Consider the following 13,457-nt stretch of genomic DNA (forward strand, 5'->3'; position numbering starts at 1 on the left):
TCATGATTTCCGTTCCTGACACTAGCTTTCTATTCCAAATTTATTAATTAATTGAATTTAAATTCCCCCAGCTGCTGTAGTGGGATTTGAACTTGTGTCTCTGGAGCTTTAGTCCAGGTCTATGGATTACTAGTCCAGTATTGTTAGTATCATGTTACTGTCCCTGTTTGCAAAGGGGTTTACCATTTTAGCTTTCTGATTTATGTTAGTCTACTGATTAATGCTGGTATGTAGGCTTAAGTATCTTGTCTTTCAGTTTCAAAGATACCCTTGAATTTTACTGTGCCATTGAGTCACAAAGATTAGGTTTAGTTTAGCAGTTTTCAAAGCATTAATTGAGACATTCTGTGAACTGATTGGAGTGCTGCAAATTGGTCTCAGTTCACATCCCTAAATAAGTTACGCAAATCAGTCAGTTGAGCAGTCGTTTATTCGTATTATCTTTACCCCATGAGTGCCATAAATTGGGTTAATTTACAAATGTAATGACATTCTGCTAAATTAGTTGTGAAAAGTTATTTCTCCTGGATTTAATTGCTTTTAGAATTAGCGATGGATACAATATAAACATTTTGTAAACAGCCAATGAAATTGCAGACGTTACGACATATTGAAACCTACTTATCAAGAACTGGAACAAATCCTGTAAACTGTTCACAAAGTTGAACAATCTGTGGGGCAATAGTTAGCAAAGTTAAAAATTAATAATGACATGAGTTGAAACATTATTGATGAACTGTTGAACCTGTTCAAAGGACATTGAGCGTGTCAGTTGACCTAATTAATCTTCCAGTTTTGAAAGCAGTCATCTATTGCTACTTTTAGTCACACTTTTGCTTTTATTGTTTCCAACCGTTTAAATAAAATGAAACTTTTCCTTTGTTGGGGAAATTTCATCAGCATGGGCTTTTCTATTTCTGAACAAAATGATGAAATGTTGGTGAGCGATTTCTTGGTTGCCAGTCACATGTTCATTTTTCTCATGAGTTTCCTCAACTGAGATCCAATGTGATGCTTTCAGTCGATTACAGTGCTGTATTTTCAAATGCTGTGATTGAAAATATGGTGATGCTTACAGCTTGATTGACCATGTGTTTGTGCAGAATGATCTGGTTGGGCTGGATTGCTTCTCTCATCTGTGGAAAAAAAATTTTCTTGCTTTTTAATTTAAACTTTTGTCTTACATTCTAAGTCGCACCTAGCCCCAGATTTTCTACATCTCAATATATACTGAAACTTTAACTTTGTATCATAATTTTCATTTGGTGTCTTGTGTATATGTGATTCAATTGATGGATTTGCTCCAGTTGTATCTACAAATGCTCCCAGAATGGGCGATTTGTCTCCTGAGCGCTGCTGCTGGTGACCAGGGAGAAACGGTCATTGTGTGCACGGTTCATGTATGCACACTATCCTGGCTGTCATTGTTTTAAGCCAATCAACCATGCATTTCTGGCCCCTGCTGGATGCCTCACCCCAGTATAATTACGGTGATGGGGAAGTAACTGCTGCTGAGAGTAGGGTAAGATGGAATCAAACTGATGAATGAGAATATTGCGAGGACCTGAGCCGGGCGTGTCTGGACGAATGGGCAAAATACCTTCATCCACTAGATGTAGCCTGTCGAAAGGGTAAATACCTAAATGTCCACAGCCTTTCCCAATTTCACTCCATTCATCTTGAACTTGGGTGTATTATTGAGTTTTATTTTAAACATACAATAAAAGAATTAATGGATATAAAATTGGTTCCTCTTGTAGTAATTTAGAATTGCCCTGGAGTCTATGGAAATAGGCAATTGGTTGCCCAGTCACTGCTGCTAGTGAACTGGGAGAAAAGTTTTTCATGCATGGTTTAAGCCTGTTTGCTTCCATGGCCCAGACTCTCCATTACCACCCTGCACAATTCTGGCTGTTTCCCTGCCAGTGCATTCCATGCTGCACTTTCTTCATGGCTGATTGCCTTGCTGTGAAGTTGGTGCAACAACGATCCCTGCGGGACTTGCATGTTAAAGGCAGACATCAGAGACAGAATTGGAATTTTTAACTAAGTTAAGCCAGAGACAGCGAGACTGCATAGGAGAGAATTGCAAAGAATCTGCAAAGAAACAAGATCTACTGTGTTGAGAATGCTGAAAACTCTCAGCAAGCCAGGCGGTAGATGCAAGGACAAGAACATAATCATATGCTTCAAGGATAACCCTTCATGTAGCAGTTGCAGATGTTGTAACAGTTGTATCAGAACAGGGTTGCGAGGGTCAAGAGTACTGGCATTGTGGGGGGGAAGGGGACAATGTACGCAAAAACATGAGCTGTTAAATTGATTGTTTGGAGAAGAGGACAAGGTTGACTGCCAAACTAATAATGGCTTAAGATAATAGATGGCATATACAAGATGGAAATGCAGAGAATGTGTGAATTGTCAAAGCAGGTAATTGCAAGGGAGAGCATGAAAACCTTGGTTACCACCTTTTGTTTAGTTTAACAGCTGTTTTTTTTCCTTTTCCTGTACCTGATTTCCTTGGACCCCCTGCCCCTTTCCCCTTGCTCTGTTCATCTGTAAAATCTTGAAGATTTTTTGAAGGACAGGCTGTGCCTGAAAGATGAGAATTTCCCTTTTCTTAGCCAGTGCTGCCTGACTTGCTGAGTGTTTTGAGCATTTTCTGCTTTTGTTTTACATGAAAAAGAATTGACCAGCTTCCATTTCTAAGGGGATGCATAACTCTCTCAGGCACCGGGGAGTTGTTCTTGTAGGTGCAGTGCAAAGCATTTACTCTTCGCTTTGTATCTGGCTGCATTCATTTTTTAGTGTCACACAATTAAACCTCCAGGAATACTTCCGGCCATAATTGCCAACGCTACTCTGGATGCATTAGTTTAGATTCACATTGACGTTTTACTCACCCTGCCTTTTGTGTGTACCTGCAAGGTTGCATGAATCTTGATTTTTTATTTAAAATCTTGTATTGAAGAAGAACAATATTTCTGTGTGTTGCAGATTGTGATGCAACATGCAGTATATGATTAGGTCCTGTACGTTGCAAAGATGGGCTGGGGTACAGCTACTTGTTGAATCCATTAAATTATTCATGAAAATGTCTTTTTTTCTCCTCTTCATACTGATCTACCCATGTGCAGCATCAAAGCAGGGCTGTTTTCTTTGTAACACAAAATTGTGGCCACTGCTTAAACTAGTGGATTTCAAACTTCGATGTGGAGGTCGCCTTGCAAATATTGACACTATACAGAGTTTTAATTTTTGAACGTTGGAGTCAGCTACCTCCGCAGTTGTTTCTAAGTTATATAGAAACAGATCTAAAATGCTAGTATTCAATCAAAGAAGTATCATTTAAGGGATAATAAAAATAAATGAGGTGAAATCAGTTAGAGAAAAAAATAAAGATTGATTGCTGCAAATATTTTTTTTAAAATAACTGTTTCTTTAAATAAGACAAGCGACAAAAGGAAACCATCTGAACTCTGATGGTTCCTGGGGTGATTATAAATGACCAAGGGATTAACAGTTGTTATTGTGTCAGTATTTGCAAATACAATACATGTACTATGAACTGCAGAGGAGGGGTGGAGTTTCACTTGGAACTGGGAGGGGGAGGAGAGAATAACACCAAATTGAAATGAAGATGAGAAAAAATGTCAAAGCATGAAAAGGATTAAAAGCTCGCGGTATTTAAACAGGCTCCCAGTGGTGGATCGTTCACTGATTTTTAAATATGGCTGCGGGATGAGCAATCAATGTCCCCATAGAGAAAAATTTTGCCTAGCCTGATGCTAGTCTTATACTAGAATTGGAATGAAAAGTTGGTCATAAATGGAACCATTTTAATAGGTGGGAGTTGATTTGATGAGTCTATGCAACAAGCATTGGTTTATCTATTAATCTATCCTTGGCTCCCTCCTATTTCTCATCTGCATGTTGCCCCTCAGTGATGCTATCTGAACACATCAGTTTCCACATGTACGCTGACAATACCCAGCTCTACCTCACCACTACCTCTCTCGACTCCTTCACTGTTACTAAACTATCAGACTGCTCATCTGTCTGCCGGCACTGGATGAACAGAAATTTCCTTCAATTAAATATTGGCAAGACTGAAACCATTATCTTCAGTCTTGCCACATACTCTACTCCCTAGCCACTGACTCCATCCCTCTCCTAGGCAACTGTCTGAGGCTGAACCAGACTATGGTCTCATATCTGACCCCGAGATGAGCTTCTAACCACACATCTGTGCCATTCCGAAGACTGCCTATTTTCACCTCCATTACATTGCCCAATTCTGCCTCTTGCTCAGCTCATCTGCTGCTGAAACCCTCATTCATGACTTTGTTGCCTCCAGAGTTGACCATTCTAATGCACTCCTGGCCGACCTCCCATGTTCTACCCTCCATTAGCTTGAGGTCATCCAAAACTCTTGTCCTAACTCACACCAAGACCTGTTCATCATCACCCCTGTGCCTGCTAACTTACGTTGGCTCCAGATTGAGCCATGTCTTGATTTTTAAGTTGCCAGTGTTTCCAAATTTTCCATGACATTGCCCCTCCTTATTTCTGTAATCTCCACCAGCCCAACAATCCTCTGAGATATCTGCGTTCCTCTAATTCTGGCCTCTTGAGCATCCCCAATTTTACCTGCTCCACCAGTGCTGGATGTGCTTTCAGCTGCTTAGGCCTCAAGCTCTGAAATTCCCTCCTTAAACCTTTCTGCTGCTTACCTTGCTTTCCTCCTTTAAGCCACTCCTTAAAATCTCCCATCTGTATATCTCCTTATGTAGCTCAACCTCCTGTTTTGTTTTATAATGCTCCTGTGAAGTGCCTGGGATGTTTGATTACGCTAAAGATGCTGTACAAATACAAATTGTTTGCTGGGGAGGTAGTGCTTGTGGAAAATTAGAGCAGAGAATATACACGAGATGGAATTTTTCACGGACAGGTAGTTATTTTGGGAGAAGATTGGCTGCAAGCTAGGAATGAATGAATGTTCAGTGGTAAACGTTTGGTGATACTGTAAGGCTCCACTGACTAATCCTATGAGGAGAAAAGGGGAGGATGCAAGAAGGGATGTATTTGTGCGGTTTAGTTCCTTAACGGAAAAGGGCAAAAAGGCAATGGTAAACCAAATGAATGCACTTGTTGAGAGCCCTCAGAAATGTGGGTGTGAAATTGATTTCCTGAGTGCAAGAATCTGATAAACTAGGAACAAGGTAGTGAATTTATGGTACATGTCTATAATAATGCCCAAGTAGTGAATTGGAGGATTGAGATATTAGGAAACAAGTTGGTCTTTAACTAGTAAGGACTCTTAATTTATTTGTAACTTCATCTAACCTTTTGAAGGTGGTAATTTGCCTTGATTGTGGGAAGTTTCATGGCTTCTGCTGTGGATATGTAAAAGAGAATGTGCTGCTCCAAATGCATAAATAATGTGTGGTGGAAGTACCACGCAACGATTGGCCAATGCTAGTGAAGATGCCAAATTGTATTCAGACAATGTGCCCTACCTTGAATGCAATTGTAAGCATATTTTTGAAAATGTAGTGTGATATGGAAAGTGTTGAAATGTTTAAGGTGTTTGATCAAAATACTTATTGACACTCAGAAGTGGTTCCATAGAATGGAACGATCTGCCTATTTGGCCTCTAAATAGTTTGTCATAGCTCTGTGTTCTCAGAACTAAATACAAACTGGTTCCAGCCTGTAATCTTTGTACCTATTTGAATTTCCTTCCAGTATGATCTTGTCTTCTCTTGAAGCTATGGTGACTCATGCTGGGATATAGTTCTGGGACAGCCCTGTATTGAGATCAGCAAACAAAGCACAGACCAGGAATTGAACCTGTGACTTCCTGGTCTATATGACTTAGTACTACATCACACAATGACACATTCATCACCCCATTTTCATCCCCCTTTTCCTTACTCCCAGTTTCGATGTTGACATCTGGAAGACTTTTTTGGTGAGCTGCAAACCTTCCCCATAGTCTCTATTACTGCTGTTTGTTATTGGATGATGAGAAGCATGCACTGTGGTGTTAAATTGTTTTACAAATTTATATTAAATAATTCCTAATCATGACTGCTTGCATTTTTAAAAACTGAAACCTATTTGATAATGTAACTACATAGGATCCAATGCTGGAATGAAGGAGAGTGAATCAGCCAAAGCATTAATTATGTTATGTTATTGTCTCTCTATAGCATTCCACAGGAACAGTTGAGTTTATACACTGGTGTAAACTGTTAATGGTTCATGTCAAATACTTTTTTGAGTCAGAAGTGTTCATTTCACAGATAAAGTAAATAAAATGCAACAATGGGCTGCAGTAGTTAAATGCTAATATTTTCTCGTGACCTTGGAATTCGAGGTCTATGGATACTTTTATTATCAGCTACAAATACTGATAGTAAATCACTCTTGCTAAAGCCAGTTCTGCTGCCAGGATGCATAATCATGAAGAATATTCTGACGAGGCCTTTCGTGTGCCTCACATTACAAATATTATGCAAGTAATTGTCACAGATGCCGTGCAATATCTCTCTTTCTTGTAACAGAAAAGATTGCACAATTTTGTAAGTAAAATGTAATATATTTTTTAAAAGCACAATTTAAATCACCTGCAGGGTACTTAACTGTTCTAATAGTCTGTTGCAATAATGTGTCAGCCATGGCCCATTTGGGAGCACATTGCCTCTGAGCCAAAAGGTTGTTGGTTCAAGACACACTCCAGAGACTATAAGCACAAAATTGTAGGCTGACACTCCAGTGTAGTACTGAAGGAGTGTCAGAGGTGTGCTGTCTTTTGGATGAGTCATAAACCAAGGTCCTGTCTACATTCACAGGTGGGCATAAAAGATCTCAGGACACTATATTGAAAGAAAGGATGACGTGCCATTTATATAGCACCTTTCACGTCAACTGGTCATCCCAAAGTGCTTTGGACCAATGAGCCAATTTGCACACAGGAAGGAGCTTAATGCCAACTTGAACCCAAAACCTTATGAATCTGAGGTGAGTGTGCTACCAGCTGATCCATGGATGATTCATTTGGTGAAGTGCATGGAATTATCTCTGGTGTCCTTGCCAACCTTTATCTCCCAATGTACATCACAAAAACATTATCTAGTCATTGAACACAGCAAACTCCCACACACAGCAATGTGTAACTTGGTTGCCCCGTTTCCTACACTATAACTGACTCGACTTCAGAAGGACTTCATTGGCTGGGACGTCTTGTTGTCATGAGAAACTTAGAAAATAGGAGCAGGAGTAGGCCATTTGGCCCTTCGAGCCTGCTCCGCCATTCATTATGATCATGGCTGATCATCCAACTCAGTCACCTGTTCCCGCTTTTGCCCCATATCCTTTGATCCCTTTAAACCCAAGAGCTATATCTAACTCCTTGAAAACACACAATGTTTTGGCCTCAACTGCTTTCTGTGGTAGCAAATTCTACAGGTTCACCATTCTCTGGGTGGAGAAATTTCTCCTCATTTCAGTCCTGAATGGTTTACCCTGTATTCTTAGACTATGACCCCTGGTTCTGGACTCCCCCACCATCGGGAACATCCTTCCTGCATCTACCCAGTCAAGTCCTGTTAGAATTGTATAGGTTTCTATGAGATCCCCCCTCACTCTTCTGAACTCCAGCGAATATAATCCTAACTGACTCGATCTCTCCTCCTACGTCAGTCCCGCCATCCCAGGAATCAGTCTGGTAAACCTTCTCTGCACTCCCTCTATAGCAAGAACATCCTTCCTCAGATAAGGAGACCAAAATTGCACACAATATTCTAGGTGTGGCCTCACCAAGGCCCTGTATAATTGCAGCAGCACATCCCTGCTCCTGTACTCAAATCCTCTCACTATGAAAGCCAGCATATCATTTGACTTTTTTACCGCCTGTTGGACCTGCATGCTTACCTTCAGCGACTGGTGTACGAGAACACCCAGGTCTCGTTGCATATTCCCCTGTCTCCGTTTATAGCCATTCAAATAATCTGTCTTCCTGTTTTTGCTGCCAAAGTGGATAACCTCACATTTATCCACATTATGCTGCATCTGCCATGCATTTGCCCACTCACTCAACTTGTCCAAATCACCCTGAAGCCTCTCTGCATCCTCCTCACAACTCACCCTCCCACCCAGTTTTGTGTCATCTGCAAATTTGGAGATATTACATTTAGCTCCCTCATCTAAATCATTAATATTTTATTTATTTTTTATTTAGAGATACAGCACTGAAACAGGCCCTTTGGCTCACCAAGTCTGTACCTACCAACAACGACCCATTTATACTAACCCTACAGTAATCCCATATTCCCTACCACCTACTTACACTAGGGGCAATTTACAATGGCCAATTTACCTATCAACCTGCAAGTCTTTGGCTGTGGGAGGAAACCAAAGCACCAGGCGAAAACCCACGCGGTCACAGGGAGAACTTGCAAACTCCGCACAGGCAGTACCCAGAATCGAACCCAGATCCCTGGAGCTGTGAGACTGCGGTGCTAACCACTGTGCCGCCCTAAATATATATATTGTCAATAGTTGGGGTCTTAGTACCGATCCCTGCAGTACCTCACTAGTCACTGTCTGCCATTTGGAAAAAGACCCATTTATCCCTACTCTTTGTTTCCTGTCAGGTAACCAATTTTCTATCCATCGCAATACACTGCCCCCAATCCTAATGCGCTTTAATTTAACACGCTAATCTCTTATGAGGAACTTTGTCGAAAGCCTTCTGAAAGTCCAAATAAACCACATCCACTGGCTCCCCCTTATCAACTCTGCTAGTTACATCCTTGAAGAATTCTAGCAGATTTGTCAAGCATGATTTCCCTTTTGTAAATCCATGATGACTCTGTCTGATTCTACCACTGTTGTCCAAGTGCTCTGCTAAAAAATCTTGGATTATGGACTCTAGAATTTTCTCCACAACCTATGTCAGATTGACTGGCCTATAATTCCCTGCTTTCTCTCTACCTCCCTTTCTAGATAGTGGGGTTACATTAGCTACCCTCCAATCTGTAGGAACTGTTCTGGAATCCATAGAATCTTGGAAGATGACCACCAATGCATCCAATATTTCTAGGGCCACTTCCTTAAGTACTCTGGGATGCAGATTATCAGGCCCTGGGGATTTATCAGCCTTCAATCCCATCAATTTCCCCAACGCCATTTCTCCACTAATACTGATTTCCATCAGTTCTTCTCTTCTCACTAAACCCTGTGTTCCCCAACATTTCTGGTTCGAGATTTAAATGTAAATCTTCCTTTAAATGTTATAGCAAAGCTGCGAAGCATGGGGTGCAGGTACTTGCGCTATTTCTCTTTCAAAAGAATAAAATCGGCAAGTATCTTTTACTTTAATCTTTTATTTTTGCAGATTATTTTTGGGGTTTCAGAAACTTGCTTTTTCAGGATTCTACTTTTACTACAAACTGTCAGTGTGCACATTGTGCGGTGGCCTTCTGTGTACCAAAAGAGCTCTGTTGATTTTATTGGGAGTTCACACTTTGGTCACTCTGAAGACCAATCGATTTGTGATTTTTTTTTTAAAGTTTGAATTCGATCTGTTCATGGGCCAATGTTTCAACTATGGAAAGCTTCGAGATGCACATTTTAATATATTGGTTCCTAGTTTTTTTGGTCAAAAGGAACCAAAGTGCAACCTACATAAAATGCAAAAACTAACCCCTCGAAGTAAGGCAAAAAGACTAGTTTGCTTGTTGAAACACGACCAGATATTAGCGCATTGCTTGAAATACAAACAGCTGATAAAGTTACAAAAAGAAAAGTCATACTCTGAACTGCATACAGTGTGACACTTGTATATTTGTATTACTTAGGGCAGAAAAAATGCTGGTGCCAAACAGTTTTTAAATTTCATTTTACCCAATGAAAGGAGAGAGAAATATTAAAGTTTCCTCCAGCCAAGTATTTGATAGTGCTGGAGTTCATAAACTTGCGTTTTCTAGATCATCTAATTATATCTTTGGGGGACAGTGGGGCATCATTTGAATCAGAACCCTTTGATCCTATGGGGAAAGGTTTCTGCATTTTTCTGCTGTTTATTATGAAACGGTAAACATGCTTTTAATGCCATTTGCTGCAATAGAGCAGAAATATCCCCTCATTGAGGCTGCTGAAATGATTTTGAGAATGGGGATGTGCTGAACTGTGCACTCTGAGGAGAAATTCATTTCCCTTGAACCTGGGAAGATTTTCACCAAACTTCACAGCTGATTTCATCTAGATTTACTTTTGGACTTCATGCTAGGAAGCACAAGTGACTCAATCTCTGCAAATGTACACGTTCTGTAATTTAATAGCAACTTGCCACTTCCAATAACTTCTCGAGATGTGATTCCTTTTTGGCTTCTTGACACTGGCAAGCTGCAATCTGTGTGGATATACTTTATTGACTTCCTAAACATTGGCAGATAACTCGGCCTTAGAGCTACTGTCACCATAAAGCCGTCATCTTTGAAAATTAATATAATTTCATAAAAAGCAACTTTGTTTTGTTTGGTTCTGTTAGAGGTCGTTGTTTGGACTTCTAAATCTGGGTGTAAATGTGGAAAACATAGAGCTTGGAGGTGGAATTGGTCTCGAGTGGTGCAAGCTGGGCAATAGGGAATCAATGGCCTGTTCCACAGCCTGTCCGATTTTCTTTTCCATTGTGGGAAAGTTGATTTCTTCTGGGTAGTTGCATCATGTGACTTTCCGCATTTCAAACAGGTTATAATACAGTTCATGCCTTTAAAATTAATAACTTAAATAGACTGATTTTAGAATAGCCTTACCATTTAGGAAACCATGGCATTTAAGAAAAGATTCTGATGAACAAAATGTTAAAAAAAAATTGTCACAGAAAACAGTTACAACTAAGTTGTAATTTATATGGATTAATCAATTTTTGGGCATTCTTCATAGAGGAGAGATGATAAGGGGAGGTTTAAAAGAAGTGTTCAAAATCATGAATACTTTAGATAAAGTAAATAAGGAGAGACTGTTTCCATTAGGAGGATGGTCGGTAACCACAGGACACAGATTTCAGGTAATCGGCAAAAGAACAGGGGGGAATTGAGAATATTATTTTAATGTGTGATAAGCTGGAATGAACTGCCTGAATGGGTGGTGAGAATGTTCAAAAGGGAATTAGGTATATACTTGAAAAGGGAAAAAAAATCACAGGGCTGGAAAGAGCAGCAGAGTGGGGCTGATTGTATCACTTTCAAAGAGCCATGCCAGATATGATTGACTGAATGTCGTCCTCCTGTGCTATATCATTCTATGATTCTAAAATTGGGTAGGTTGTAAAATGGGCTGCCGATTCACCAATGTTTTGTACTGCTATCCAAAACGAATTTTGCCACTCTTGCGAAACCAGATTTGTCAGCTTCAATAACTTAAGTCACTCACTCTGCTTATCAGAAAACAAATATTCAAAATATCAACAGTACTGCAGAAATAAATGTTACTTTTTGTGACGATGCAATTTATTTTTATAAAATGTAACACGTTTATACAGCACTTTCCAATAAAAAAAATAAAGTACCAAGGCTCTTTAGAATGTCAGGCAAGTCCCCCACCTGCCAAGAATGAGGAAAATTAATTTTGTCACATGAACATTGATTTTAAGCAGTTGTTGGTGAAGCAAGAACTTGCTTAAAAAAAAACAATTGGAGACTTTGGCTGGAGAGAGACATCATATCCACCGACAGTACTTCAAAGAACAAAGGGGCTACTCCCTGCTCCATGTTAATCCGTAATGGACTTTTGATTACCAGACGTTGAAGATGGAAAGGCTAGCATTCCAGGTTAACTGCTAAGCTGGCTGAATATACAAACAGATGTAGTTGCACTGGTTTGGTCACATGGCTTGTTGACAGTTGGAGTTTTTTGAATTTGAACTTCCAACAAGGAATGTGAAATCGGAAAGCTGTTTTCTTCTGGACTGAACACCTGTCTGCTGTCATCTTGCTTTCACCAGCTTCGGAAACCATTGAAGACACATGAGCACTGAGAGAAAAGTCTCCTACGGTGATCAAGGTTTAAGAATGCTGGGTCCCAACCAAAAGTAAGAGCTGTTTACAATCAAGGACTCTATGGCAAGCTGGAAACACAGAAACAGTAACAAGAAACACCCTTTAGAGACTGCCTCAAACCTCTCTTTTATTTTTCTTCCCTTTTCTGTCCCTATTTGCATGTGTGTATCGTGTGCGCATGCTAGCTTGGGTGCGTCGTATATCCATAGGCATTAACCGTATTGGAGTTTAAGTTTTAATAAATTTCTGTTTTCTTTAAACATAAAGCCTGTTTATGCTCATTTCTTTGCCTTATAATTGGAAAGCTGTGAACAAGGATTCACAAAGTGAATCCTGGAGTTTAGTTACTAGTGGTGTACCGCAAGGTTCTGTTTTGGGGCCACTGCTGTTTGTCATTTTTATAAATGACCTGGATGAAGGTGTAGAAGGGTGGGTTAGTAAATTTGCGGATGACACGAAGGTCGGTGGAGTTGTGGATAGTGTCGAAGGGTGTTGTAGGGTACAGAGGGACATAGATAGGCTGCAGAGCTGGGCTGAGAGATGGCAAATGGAGTTTAATGCGGAGAAGTGTGAGGTGATTCACTTTGGAAGGAGTAACAGCAATGCAGAGTACTGGGCTAATGGGAAGATTCTTGGTAGTGTAGATGAGCAGAGAGATCTTGGTGTCCAGGTACATAAATCCCTGAAAGTTGCTACCCAGGTTAATAGGGCTGTTAAGAAGGCATATGGTGTGTTAGCTTTTATTAGTAGGGGGATCGAGTTTCGGAGCCACGAGGTCATGATGCAGCTGTACAAAACTCTGGTGAGGCCGCACCTTGAGTATTGCGTGCAGTTCTGGTCACCGCATTATAGGAAGGATGTGGAAGCTTTGGAAAGGGTGCAGAGGAGATTTACTAGGATGTTGCCTGGTATGGAGGGAAGGTCTTACGAGGAAAGGCTGAGGGACTTGGGGTTGTTTTCGTTAGAGAGAAGGAGGAGGAGAGGTGACTTAATAGAGATGTGCAAGATAATCAGAGGGTTAGATAGGGTGGATAGTGAGAGTCTTTTTCCTCGGATGATGATGGCAAACACGAGGGGACATAGCTTTAAGTTGAGGGGTGAAAGATATAGGACAGATGTCAGAGGTAGTTTCTTTACGCAGAGAGTAGTAGGGGCGTGGAACGCCCTGCCTGCAACAGTAGTAGACTCGCCAACTTTAAGGGCATTTAAGTGGTCATTGCATAGACATATGGATGAAAATGGAATAGTGTAGGTCAGATGGTTTCACAGGTCGGCGCAACATCGAGGGCCGAAGGGCCTGTACTGCGCTGTAATGTTCTAATTCTAATTCTAAAGGGGGAGCTCAAAACGCAATATGTTTAAAAATAAAATCCTGTTACAATAAGACCA

The 13,457-nt window shown here is 40.5% G+C and overlaps 1 protein-coding gene across 1 annotated transcript in view; it reads left to right on the forward strand.

Moving 5' to 3' along the window:
* man1a1 (mannosidase, alpha, class 1A, member 1) overlaps window positions 1-13,457 on the forward strand; it is a 511,026-nt gene that overhangs the window by 72,821 nt on the left and 424,748 nt on the right. The window lies entirely within an intron of this gene.

This window comes from Heterodontus francisci, chromosome 3, assembly GCF_036365525.1.
Source record: "Heterodontus francisci isolate sHetFra1 chromosome 3, sHetFra1.hap1, whole genome shotgun sequence".
In the NCBI taxonomy this organism is placed as follows: domain Eukaryota; kingdom Metazoa; phylum Chordata; class Chondrichthyes; order Heterodontiformes; family Heterodontidae; genus Heterodontus; species Heterodontus francisci.